We start from the raw sequence: 14,156 nt of genomic DNA, 5'->3' as shown, positions 1-14,156 counted from the left end.
TTTTGTGAGTTTATGATCTTATATCCTGATTGTGCTGAATTCATTTTTTTTTTTTTTTTTTGTAGATTCTTTAGGACTTCTTGGTTACAAGACTAAGTCATTTGAAAAAGAAGATAGTTTTATGACTTCCCTTCCATCTGGATGCCTTCAATTTTATATATTTATTTATGTATTATGTTTGTATGTATTCATGTATTGCCTTATTATGCCACCTAGAAACTCTAGAACTATGTCAAAGTAATGAGAGTGGGCATCTTTGCCTTCTGCTTGATTTCTGGAAAAATGAACACATATTTTACGTAACATAGATGACATTTAATTAAAAGGATTTAAAAAACCTATTTTATTATTATGAGACAGGGTTCCTCATCTAAAGTAAAAAATCTGAGTTTAATTCCTTTCCCATTTAAAGTTTTCAGAACTGTTTTTAATACCAACCAACAAAATTCATTTTTGTTTGTATGTTTTCTCTACCTAATCCAGCATGACCACCAGCAGCTATTTTCATTTCAACTTCATAAGATAGCTGGAGAGATAGATTCCTTCCATCAGGCCTCCAGCAGACACAGTAGAAAATGAGGAAGCACTCTCAGAATTTCTCTCAGGTTCTCCTGGACACATAACCAGGACTCAAGTGTCTAACCAAAGCAACGTAGGAAAAGGAAGCAAGCAGAGAAAGGGAATGGTGCTTATGTGTTTTAAACTAGTGTAAGATAACTTATATAATCCTATAGGAAGTTATTCTAGTTTATCCCATACTAAGTACTCGAATGGTAGCTTCTGATATTAATATTATTACTACTATTATCATTAACCTTATAATTACTATTACTATATATTCGGACTAATCTCTGTTCCCTGAAAAGGGGCTTGATCCTCCCACTTTTCTAATAAAATAAAAACAGCCCATTAGAATAAAAATGCATTATAACTGGTGATGAAAATGTACAAACCTGTTGACAATTTGACTGTATGTCTCCTGTGTGCTCTTCCCAGTCATAGAAGTGAATGGTGACCAGGGGAATGCAGGAGTGCTAATGCTGTGAAGCCTCAGCTCCATGGGCTGGGGTGACCCCTCCCCAGTTGTATGATGACAAAGCTGTCATTAGTTAGGCGAGCTCTGAATCCCAAGTGCAAGGACCTTATGCAGTGCTCTAGAGATAGGAAATCACTTCTGTCAGCTGCAAGGAGAGTGGGCAAAGAAAGCCAAGGAGTCGAAAGGGGGAGGGTTTCTGTCCTGACTGATCTTTGGTCATCTTCATATGAAGTTCCAGGAAGCGTGCTCTGAGGATCATTGCACAGCCTCCTCAGCGATAACAAAGAGATCACCTCGAGATGAGGGCATTCTGTGGGAGTGAGCTCTCTTTGATTCCCTGCCAGGCAGCCACAATTTATTAAAGGTGGGTTTGTGAAGTAAGGGTTCTGCCAGGGAGAGATCGGCACAAGAGAAATGGAGACAGCTAATTCTCAGGGGGTCGTCTTTGGCAAAATCCACTATTGAGGCCTCATGCTACTTGTGCTCATAGCTGCTGAAAACCAAGAGTGCCATCTGCAAACTGTGATTCATAAACACTCTGTCAGTCTGCCATCTACCCTGACATCATAAAATAACAAGAAGCTGCATTGTAATAAAGGGGAGGTTTGCAGCCTACCAATTAAATGCATCTAATTTATTTCTCTTACAGCTGAGGCTTTATTTATTAGTAAACAGCTGCATTTGTTACACTTTTTACTCAAAATGTGCCAACTGGCACTTTGAATGATCCATTAATCCTAAATAATCATCTGTGTGCTTTGTAGATCCTAGATATATAGGTCTATATGTATAAGATGGTTATTAAAAAACTAAAGCCTAACCTTGCCAGTCAGCTGGAGGGTGTAGTTCTGGGCATCAGGCTGGGTGAGTTAATGTGACATGAAGTATGTGGATACAAATGAGGTCTGGCTGAGATTTTGGAAAGATTTTGCATGTGGCTTTATTTCTCCCTTTTCCCCAAGTACCTGTAGAGAAACATGCGTGTTAATTTTCTGCAAGTGGGTGTTGCTACATTCTTGTCAAAGTCTAATTAGCTTGGTACTACCAGAAGCAGATTATAGGGTTACCTGTTTTTAATTGGCAGTGAAAGGATGTGGGATAAGAAGGAAAACGTGTGTTCCCTCACCAGCTGAACTTTTGCAGACCCTGCTAACTGGTGTGTGCTTCTGAGGTTATACCATTTTGGCATACCATTTTGGCAAAGTGGATGCCAGTACACACACACGGTTCATTTATTTGAAAATGGCTATAGTACATGAGGATAAGATCCTATCTAATCCAGTTTTTGCTTGTTTCCTTGACATACAGGAAAACTAGGTTATTGAGATTCGTTGTCAGGGAGAAGTGTTGCATCAAGCAAAAGCTAAACATTTTGCTGGGCCACCTTTAAAGGAAGATGATTCATTCAATATTAACTTAGATTCATCCATAACTACTGATTATAAAAATAATGGTCAGTTGCACTGTTTTTTTCATGCCAGTGGATTCACATTGAAATAGGTCATTGAAGGAAATATTTTAATCTCTAGAAAAGATTGGTCATCCTTCTGAATGTTTTGTTTTTTTTTTCTGGGAAGTAATTATAAGTATAATCTATTCAGAGAAGTATAAATGACTGACTTTGGCCTACTTTAAACTCAATTAAATTAGAAGTCCTCTATAATGTGACATTGCACTTATAGTTGCTTAAATTATGTGGCTATGTTATGGTCACTGGCATATTATTTGCAAACTCAATATGAATTAATGGGCATTGATGGAAATAATCAGACTTTCATTTGCTCTTTTGTTTTTATTTTTATTTTTATAGCCATTAGCTTAGGCTAAGATGCTATATAACTTACATAGTAATTAAGATTTCAAAGTTAATAAAAAACTGAAAAAGAAATATGGAAAGAGGATACAGATGAAATAATCAAAATAGAACCCATAAGTTTTGATTTTTTTGTATCTCTCTTTTTTTTTCTTTGCTAAATAACAAATTTACATATAACCTTTTTCATGGCCTATACTAACAGGATCATTACAAGGTATGTGCTAAAAACATGTCAGGAAACGAATGGATGATCATCAACTAGACACATGTTTATCTGTTAGAATATACTTACAAGTCAAATGTGCTATATTATTTACAAAGTTGGTTCACAGTGGTTAAAAATGTGGGGTTTTCAACAAGACTTCCTAAATTATATTCCTATTCTATACATACAAACTGTGAGACTTTGAGTAAGTTACTTCATGATTCTAAGCTTCAGTTTCATCATTTTAAAAATGTAGTTAATCCCAGTTCTTGTTTCAGGGAGTTATTACAGGGATTGGATGAGCTGAATCGCAAGTGCTTAGCACAGTATGTAGGACACATAAGCTATCAATAAACGTTAAATTAACAAAGAACTCAATCCCCGTACAAGTAATAACCAACAGTTAACATTCTACAGTGGACCCTTTCTGAGATCTCACATTTCTAGTATTTTTAAGTATTCAGGTGAATGTTAATATTACCAGGATAGCAGGTTACTTTACGTAAGTCTCTTACTCGACAGTATCTTCAATACAGTAGTGTGCTGGAGCAGGCCATTTACGCTTTATCTCTTCCTAATTCTGTGTTTAACAGAGTCTGTGTTTAGTGACACCACAATGGTAGTGCGAAATCAGACCTGGTGAGATTATTTACACCAAGGAAATTAGCAAATGCTACAAATTTGAGACTCATCCGCTCCCCTGGTTTTAAACATTTATCAGCTCATCTTTCCTATAGAGAACAAAGCCAAAATCTGGAAAATGAGACCATTAAGCAAAGCCACTGAGAAGCCAATTGACAACATCCATGTAAGTGTCTTACTAAGGATAGATCTTGATATTCTCGCTCATAGTGTTATTACTCTTAGTTTTCACATAGAACTAACAAGTTTTATTATTTAGTGTCTTTCTAACAGCACACTAGAAGCAGCAAATTAAAAGAGACCAGGAAGTTGGCAAAAAAGAAACACACATCTGAATGACATGAGCATTCAAAGACATAAACAGTCTAAGGTTGTTTGCTATGGGGGAAAAAAAAAAAAAGAGCCCAGGGTAACCTAAAGTTATCTTCTCATAGCACTTCAAAACTCCTGTGTTCACAATGAACTCCTGAAATCATCAAGGAAAATAATAAATTGTGTTTTAATTCTATTGCTTCCTCTGATAGATTAGTGTGAATATATGTAATCATAGTCTAAGAGTTACAGTATTAATGCTGATCTTGGGGACCATCATATCCAGCAGGTTTCAAATGTGTTAGCTATAGAACAATATTTCAAATCGTCTATTTATTACACAGAAGCCAAGCAGTTCAGAGAAGGCAGCTTTGGTGGGAAAAGTGTTTCTGTTTTGGAGTCTTGTCCTTTCACAGTGAAGCATATTCCTTCTGTGAAGGCCTTTGGGCACCCTAGTACAGGCCCAGAAACACCCATAGAAAATTCTCCCCACATTTTCCAGGCTTAGAGATCAGAGGAGATATTTATTTAAATCACCCACAATGTATTAGGGACCCAAGCTTAGCCTGTCTTTCAGTTGGGGTAAAGAACCACATGAGGTGAAGTTTCCTGGATTAAGCCAGGAGTTGAAAATATTTATATTCAAGAAATAACAGCACTGAGTTTTGGATAATAGTTTAAGCTAATGATTGACAATATTAATATAAATCATTGATATGTCACTTGCTATATGTTGGGCATTTAATCCTCAAGAATTCTATATGATAATTACCATTTTAAATTCTGTTTTACAGATGAGCAATCTGAGGCTTGAGAAGGTTAAATAAACTTCCCTAAGGTCACTCAGGTTAAGTGGCCAACTGCTCACTGTGACTTCAAAGCCCATGTCCCAAAAGAAGATGTTTAATTGTTTCCCCTATGAGCTATATTAACAAGGTGCAGAGTCTTTCAATTACTAAGACTGACAAATCTGGAGGGACCAGAGACAAATGTCAAACATAGGGTACAGAACTAGTGCATAAAGCTGGCAAGACGAGAATGAGCTAAGATATTGGAATTGAATGAGAAAACTAGGAGAGTGACTTGCTTTTATGAACTAGAAGGAAGAAGACACATGCAAATAAGTTGTACTTAAGGAATCTAGAATTGGATGAGAAGTTTGTGCCAGAATTTTTGAGAAATTAAGTAACTTTCTTAGGGCCATATACTCAGTAGTCAAAGTCCAGTTGTTTATCAATTGCATTACTATTATGAAAGTCCTCTTGAAATTAATGTGATAATATTAATATGCCTTGGAATACAAAAGAGATGACTATGAGGAAAATTAATTTTTGGGAACCATTTGAAACTAAACAATTGAAATAATCCTTTGTTCTATTTGGAATATAGATTTAAATGTATGTCCCTAAATAATTTGAAATCCAGAGCATAGAAATCAATGTTTATAACCCTTTATTTGAATTAAGTTTTTGGTCTATACTTACATTACTTGTCTTGTCAGACTGGGACCAGAGGTTCAGGAAAAGGTGATCCTCATAGTGGCCCAAATTAGAGGAAATCGCTGCCAGATAATCATCATATTTTCACTACCAAAACATTAAACTACTGAGTCAGGGAACAATCTAAATCCTATATACCCTCCATACATTTAACAACATTAAAATTGCAGTTGGCCATAAATATTTCACTTTTTTTTCCCCCAAGAGCTCTACTTTAATGTTCTGCATGGTGTTTAGTGACCAGGCTACAGGTACAGATGAAACAAAGCACATTCATCTGCTGTGTTGTCTACTCCTTCCCTGACCCTCCCTTCTGCTGAGAAACTGTATTGTCCTAAAGTTTTATTATTTAGGTTTGATGGGGGCAGATGTGAGTGTGTTTTATAAAATCCAGCAGATTATCTTCCCCTTCTCATCTCACCATTCAATGATAATCAGTAAGTCCCTGAAAGCCCATGGTGCCAGCAATATTGGTCCAATAAGTAAAGCCGCACTTCCTAAACAGATGGGAATGATGTTTCTTTGCCACTAGGTGAAATTGCTTTAAAACGCGTCAGCAACAAACACAGACGGGGAAAGATGAACCATTGCTGCTGGAAGTCCGGCCACATGTAATACTCGCTGCATAAAAATCCAATATTGCATTTGCTTCATTACAGTGCTTTGTCCACCAGATCATTTGAGTCTATTAACATAATTGTTCTTTATTAATAAATGGGTCATTCTTTCTGGCAGCAGAGCAAAGCTCAAATGCCAGGTAAATACTTTGATAAATGCAACGCCCCCTTCCATGAACATGCTGTGAATGCACACACACACACACAGACACACACACACACACACACACACAGATGCTTAGTCAAATGTACTTATACAAAAGGATCATTCCAAAAAATGGTTTTTAAAGTTAGCAAGCAGAAGGAAAGTGCTTGTCTTTACAAGTAAATATCATATTTCCTTTACAAATACGTATAATGTCTTTGGTAAAAATGCCATTATTCTTTAAAATGAGCTAATGTTTTGGCTAGGGTGAACAATGACAATAATCTGGCAAGCCTTTTATAAGGTTCTCCTTTAAAAGAATGTGCACTTTTTCTATTTTTTCAACTCAGTAATTCTATTATTATTATTTATCTTTCAAAATTAAAATAAAAGAAAGGTTTCCTATTGTCTTTGTGTATCTTGGTCTCCCTCTCTTTTTTCTCCCAGCCCCCAACATACATATCCCTTCTTCTTAGGTGACATTATCCTACTCACCAAACCTGTAACTTTAACAGAGGGTGACAGGGTGACCTTGACGACAGATGTTTTTATGGCAACAGATGGCACTGGCAAACCCGAGAAGCTGCTGTACGCCGTCTCTGTGCCACCTGTGCCTGGTCAGATTGAGCCCATCAATTATCCAGGCTGCCCCATTCCCTGCACAGCCAGTCAGATGGATTGGCCCAGAGGGTTTGCTGTGTGCATGACAGTAGCCAAGGGGCCGGTGAGGAGGCAGTCAGGTGAGAGGGTCCCCTTCCTCCACTATTCTACGTTTTTCACCACAACCCCCCATGTATTTCATGACTTCAGTGAGTCAAAGAGATTACACTTTTTTTTTCAGTGAGAGTTCACCAAATGACCTTTAAAGATAGCCAGCCATGAGGGTGACTTACATGCAAATGAACAAATACTGCTATCACATTATACACAGGAGTGTATTTTTATTGTCTAGTGATTCCACCACGTTAGAAAGCTATTCTAGGAATGGATACATAATGTGTAATATGGTCTTTGCTTATAATATTTTCAATTTGACTTCTTTCACATTCTGACTGCACTTTTGCTTTTAATCTTGTCTTGCTTCTCTTTGCCCAGGTTGACGGAAATAAAGATGACTATGCGGATAAAAAAAACTTAGTAATAATATGACTATGATTTTTATAACCTGTTATGTTGGGAAAGAGGTAATTTACTAGAGATTTTTATAGTCATCATCCTTAAGCTTCTTAACAAACTTACCATAGATATAATTATTCTTATTTTGTAGCTGAGGAAATTGAGGTTCAGAGAGATTCAGAAACATGCCCAATGTCCCACAATTAGCACACAGGAGGGGCAAGATTTGAACACAAGGCAGGTGGACTTTTCACTACAGAACATGCTTCTAGCAACCAGGGAAATCACATGATCTGTTTGGTTAGAAATGGATAACATTGGACGATGGATTTGGGCCCCAACTCACATTATTAACACAAGCATCTGGCTTGCCTTCTGCATTTTCAGCTACTATAATAATTACATTATTTATTAATAAAGCAGTATGTGATCTCCCGCCAGTAGGTCAGACATAAGTGTAACCTTTTATTATTTTTCATTAGAACAACAGGGTAGTTAAAGTCAAAACAGTTTGGCCTCTCTCTACCCGAAGAAATCTGGAGTATTGTATGAAATCATCAGTAGACCTTAATCCAGATGGTGGTGTCATTTCTAAGAAATAGCATATGCTAGCTATTATGATACTTAAATGTAATGGTTTTATATCTCTCCAGTGGGCAAAGAAACCATACAACAGGTTTTAGTCTAGGAATTTTTTAATGGTACTTTAACCCTCCAAAAGAGTATTCACATAAAGAAATTCAACGGATAGAGCTTGGTTTAATAATAAAGGAACATAAATTTCTGCCTTGTTTCATGCAATAATAGGACAGCATCTGGATTTACTACTCTCTGAGTCTGCTATTTTACATAATGTTGCTGAACTGGGAACTATTACATGCTTTTGTGATTTAAGAAAAATTTCCTTAAAGATTATTTACACTCATCTTATAACAAAGAGGGCAATGTGACTAATTTTATTCTTAGTGTGATTAGCCATGAGTCATTTCCTAAGAAACGAGTTTAATTAACCAGGGAAAGAAAATTGTAATAAATCATGAAAGTGGACTCTTTCTAAGTAGGGTTAAAAACATCTTTTTAAAAACTACCATCAAATAAATCACAAACCCTAAGTTGTTATTAAAGAAAGACATTTTTGTATTTTGAAAATTTCTGACAAAAGGGTAAAAAGAAGGGAAGAATGTGTGGCAGCAGAAGTAGGTTAAATTAGTTGAAATACTTTGAGAAACTGATCATTACTCATGGTTCTTAATTAGAGATTTTAGCATCCATTAGTGTTGTTCACAGATATTTCCAGGTCTCCCTCATTCCAGGCAGATGGTGGAATTAACAATTCCCTACCACTTTGTAGTTAAATGTGCCATGTAGCTTGCTTTGGCCAATGGAATGAGAGAAGTGGCACTTCCAGGCAGAAGCTATAAGATCCGGTGCAGTGTTTGATCCATCTTCTTCCCACTGCTGTTATGGTCATAGTAGGATGTAACTTGATGAAAAATCCCTGTGTGACCAGAGTGATTAGTTTATCCACTAACCTTTATTTTCCATGCGACATGAGCAAAAAATAAACTTGTGTTGTGTTAAGTCATCGATATTTTGGTGGGTTTGTTTTTGTTACTGCAGCATAATCTAGCCTACTCTATGTAATAAATGGGTAGATATTAGATTCATCTAGAGAGATTTTCCAGTATATAAAAGCCAGTGTTCATTCAGAACTCTTGAATCAGAATCTTCTGGTTTGAGTTAGAAATGTATATGTTTTTAAAAAGTCTCTCTGATGATCCTGATGCATACTTTGCTCAGGAACCACTGGAGACTGCATTTGTGAGTGAATACATGAGTGATAATACAGCTTTGATGTAGTCTTTTAACTGCATATAACCCTAATGGACAAATACACTGAAGCCTTCCAATTGCGTTTTGCGTTTCAGCTTACATAAGCACTTTTGTACTGCTCCTCTTATTTGGTAGTTAAAATATTAGTAAATTATAATGTACGTCCATGACATCTATCAAAGTGTTGAGGATTTGAACCATGAATCTGACTTGCCGAGTTGGTCCCCCTTCTTTCCTCATTAGCTGTTGTGCATTCTGTCAAAAACTGTCTGCTTAGTTGATGATGATAATCATCACTGTAAGGGGAGATCTTTGTTCTACAAAGGTCTCAGAATAGTTGCATATTTCTGCCTATGAATTTGTCTCTCTCTCTGTGGACAACTGAAACTCCCTGGCTAGGAACATACTGTTCAAAATATTTTGAATTTTGTTAAAATATGTGTAGTTACTATTTCTATCTTTCTCTAATACTTATTTTGGGGGCCTTCATATTTATTTTACTCCCAAGTTGTGTGTGAGAAACTGCCATCTTGAAAATGAAACAATCGAGCAAATATTATTAACTCGTGGTATCTTAAATACTACACCGAGGGCTCCTAAAATTATCCCTAGCTTGCAAGCAGAATGCTACATTTATCTATTAAATTAACATATATTGGCTGGCTCTCTATCTTTGATAAGCCTTATATAGTTCCTACTATTTATAAGCAAGGATTATATATACTTATTCACACATATGCTGTAAGTACAAGTAACACCCAGACATAACCAAATTTTGCCTTTAATATTATCATTAATGGTACAGACTCTAGAATAAAACTTTGCATTGAAGTCTTGGCTCCTTAACTTGCTAGTTGCTTTCCATTCAACAGGACATTTGAATTTCTTAAGCTTTTCTTTCTTTAATTTAAAAACAGTGTAATAACAGGATTTAACTTATAAGATTGCCGTCAGGATTAAATGAGATAATCAGTAAATTTAACAAAGAAAGAAAGAGAGTGAGGTAGGGAGGCAGAAAGGAAGAAAGGAAAGAAGAATGGGAGGAAAGAAAAAAGAGGAAGGAAGGAAGAAAGGAAAGAAGGAAGGAAGGAAGGAAGGAAGGAAGGAAGGAAGGAAGGAAGGAAGGAAGGAAAAAGGAAAGAAAGCAAGAAAGAAGAGAAGAAAGAGAAAGAAAGAAAGACGAAAGAGAAAGAAGAAAGAAAGAAAGAGAAAGAAAGAAAGAAAAAGAAAGGAAGGAAGGAAGGAAGGAAAGAAAGAAAGAAAGAAAGAAAAGAAAGAGAGATGGAGAGGAAGGAAGGAAGGAAGAAAGAAAGAAAGAAACTGAAAATTAAGAGGTCAGATACCTTACCAAGCAACCTCCCAGAGCCTTGAATATGTAATGTTCATTGTGAGTCTATTAACACTTTGTCTGTGGATGAAGGTGGGAATACAAGAATTTCTGGAGAAAGTGATGCCTAAGTTGCATTTTTAATTAAAGGAAAAGATGTAAGAGCCAGAGAGAGTATGAAGCTGAGAGTGGGGCAGGGACCCGGGGCTGAGAAGACATTTCATGCCAAGGGCAGAGGGAAAACCAGAGTGATGTGAGACAGTAATGGTGTATGTGGGGAGCCTAAATACGTGAGCCTGTGAGGGCAAGGGCCAAGAGACCGGAGAAGCTGGCAAGGGCTAGATTTTAAAGAGCCTAGTTTTCCATGTAATGAATTTGAAATTTTCATCCTTTTGGCAATGGGGGGATGCATCAGTTGGGACCTTGGGAGGAAACAGATGGCACCTACAAAAATGTAATTGAGGAAATTGTAATGAAGGGACTGTTTACAAAGGAAGGGGCAGGGCTAAAGGGAAACTAACAAGGCCTAGGAAAGCATCCTAGGGCGAGCAACAAAGGAGAGATAATACCTCCCTGGGCTTTAAAAGACAAAGGGATAAAGAACTTACTAGAATCTGGAGACAGCTCCAGCCAAAGCTATAGATGAAGAAAGTAACACAACAGGAGCTGTGGCCTTCAGGAGAAAAATGCAGTCAGTTTCCATTTGTGGCCTGGCAAGGACAGGATGGGAGAAATAAAATTACTTATCTCTCAGCCTCGGGTGACAGAGGAGAAAGGTAGAAAGCAGATAGGCTGGGGCAACATAGAAAGTCCAGCAGGAAAGGAACATAGTCTGATTTGAATTTATATAAGCCACACTTGCAGCTATGTGGAAATTGATCAGAAGAGATAGAAAACTCTGGAAAGGAAGACCTAACCTGATAGCCACACAAGAGATGAAGAAAGCCTAAGCCAGTGATATTCTATTAGAGAAAGAGTGGAAATAACAGATTTATGGGAACATTTGGATGTCAAAACTGGTGGAATTTGGTGAATGGCTATGGCTACTGGATAAGAGAGGTGATTGAAGGCTTATTCTCTGATTTCATAGATTATTTTTCTAGTGTGAATGATAAAGTGCCACACAATATGAACAAGTAACATGGTGAACACAGGAATAGAAGCAAGTTTGTGAAAGAATTGAGGAATTCCGTTTTGAAACCATGGAACTTGAGAGGCCTGAGGAATGTTTACGTGGTGATTTGTCACAGGTATTTGGATATCGGACTCTGACTCCAAGTAAGAAAATCCAAGGCAAGAGATACAGATTTGCAAGCCATCAGAATATAAGGCAGCCAAAACTATGAAAGTGGATGACATCCCCAGGAGATGCAAGTACAGTGATAAGGGGAGTGAGCCAAAAACACCAGTATTTAATATCTGAATTCCACTGCATTCCTCTCAGGGACCTGGGAACACACTCAGTTCTTGGCTCTTCATTGCTGATCACCTAAATTTCCAGCAAGAGATTCTCCTTGAAGTAATTGTGTTGGCCTGTTCCAGGAAGAGAAAGGGAGTCAATTTGCTGGGCCTCTGGCTCCTAGTAGAGACAGAAAATATCTTTATTTTAGACTTATTGCACTTTAAAACTTAAATTGATGATTTCTTACAGACCCATGTCACCTAAGTGAGACAAATAGTAGTTAAAACATGTCTTCTTTGTTCTTATTTCTTGGGTCTTAAGGTTTATTGACTTCTTGCAAGTAAGTTTTTAAAGAACACCTCTCAAAAGTTCCGATCAGCTTGAGTCCAGGGGTTAGAGGCTACTGTGAGCTATGATCGTGCCACTGCACTCCAGTGTGGGTGACAGAGAGAGAGATTTTGTGTCAAAAATAAAAAGTTCTGATCACATGGCGTAGCAGTGGAGACCCATGAGAGAGGCTGTCAGGCTTCAGCTCCTGTTCTTCTCACTCTCCTCCTACCCCATGCTTACCTTGGCTTTTCCCTACCTCCTGCCTGGACTGCTTACTAATGGAACACAAGAGAGCGATTATGACAACTGCAGCTATAGGCTGGATAACCCATGCATGCATGGCTTACTCAAAACCTTGCTTCAGACGATGGAAAACAAAACAATCTCTCATGAATATAGTCATAGATAGGTAAATAGGTAGATGGATAAACAGATATGAATATTTATGTACATATATATCTCATGTTTGTTTACATATATATGAGATAATGTATATTTACATACATGTGTGCACATACATATTAGTATCACAGATGTGCATGTGTTCATGTGTATATGAATATGTGTGCATGTGTATGACAGTGTGTTCTGTGTGCAAATGTATGGGTTCATATATGTATGTGAATATGTATTGATGCATTTGAGAATGAAAGAAGGAGAAAAATATGCCTGTCTTCCTGTGATAACAAGAAGACAGGAAAGGGTTAAAGCAATCACTTTGCAAACCATTTTCCAAAAAAGCTGCACCCTAAATTAATTTTGGCTGGTAATCTATATCGGGTTAAATAACTCCTCATTATTCTGTAACACAGCTGAGGCATCTCCAAATGTTTATCTTGTTTTGTAACCGGTACCTTCTGGTATATTCTAGTGCCAGCACTCCCGGCTCCTGCTATATTTCATTCTCACTATTTTTGGACCGAAGCTGCTGGTTCCAGGTGATTTAATAAATTGCTTTTTTTTTTTTTGGTGTTCCTTTTAACTTACCCATCTGCTCAACACATGCGTAACTTGCAATCTGTCGGCAGTTTGCAGAAAGACAAACTGTCAGAGCTGCATGCATTTGACAACTTTGTTCCCAATTAGATTAGTGGTAATTTTAACAGATTTCAGGGCAATGGAGAAAGGGATGGCATGTTATTAAAGCATCAATTCTGACAGACCCGAGCACATATGATTTCAATGTAAATTATTTTAAATGCTTTAATTAAAACTAGAGAAAGATTTACCCTTTTAAACAGTAAGTGTTAGCAAGACAAATTTAAAAGGAAAGAGAGTAACCGAGTTTTCTAAATGGTTTATGTTGTGCAAGGCAGTCCAGCAGTCAAGATGACTGTAATCTATGGCAGTAATGTGGAGGCCGAGTTAATTATTCATTGCTTCCTCTCTCTAGCAGATGTGATTCAATACACGAGGTACAGTATTCAGGGCCTGGAACACTGTCTGTGAAAATCTCAGCTCAGGCTTCTTTTGGAGCCATCAGGAAATTGCCAGAATCTGTTTAACACGTTAAATATATTCATAAGAAAAAAAATCTTTTTTTTTTTTTTTTTGGCTCTTTGTTATTTCTATGTTTCAATGCAGCTGCTTCTCTCCTCCACTAAACTCAGCATCCCTGGCATCCATATTCCCACCCTATCTCCAGTCTAATACCCCTGAAGCACATGCACAGATGTACACAAGTGAGTAGATTAAGCAAACTAGGGGATTCTGTACCTCTGGTCACTTTACAGATGCACATCTCACCGGAAAATGCCCTATGTATAATTTAAATGTATTGCAATCATCACGATGCATGAATGCAGAGCATCATTGACAGAATGTCTGGCGTTCGGGGAGGGAGGTCTCTAGAACCAAGGGCACATATAGGTGGAAA

At 37.3% G+C, this 14,156-nt stretch overlaps 1 long non-coding RNA gene across 1 annotated transcript in view; it reads left to right on the top strand.

The window, feature by feature from the left end:
• Window positions 1–10,242, top strand: part of LOC103885603 — a 49,678-nt gene extending 39,436 nt beyond the window's left edge. The window contains exon 3 of the long non-coding RNA XR_002523766.2: window positions 66–10,242. This is a non-coding gene — a long non-coding RNA (uncharacterized LOC103885603). The remainder of the gene's footprint in view (window positions 1–65) is intronic.
• Window positions 10,243–14,156: the final 3,914 nt, after the last annotated feature.

The sequence above is a fragment of the Papio anubis genome, chromosome 1 (assembly GCF_008728515.1).
Source record: "Papio anubis isolate 15944 chromosome 1, Panubis1.0, whole genome shotgun sequence".
In the NCBI taxonomy this organism is placed as follows: domain Eukaryota; kingdom Metazoa; phylum Chordata; class Mammalia; order Primates; family Cercopithecidae; genus Papio; species Papio anubis.
Note: the sequence above shows the minus strand (reverse complement) of the source record. Positions and strands in the feature narration are given on the sequence as shown.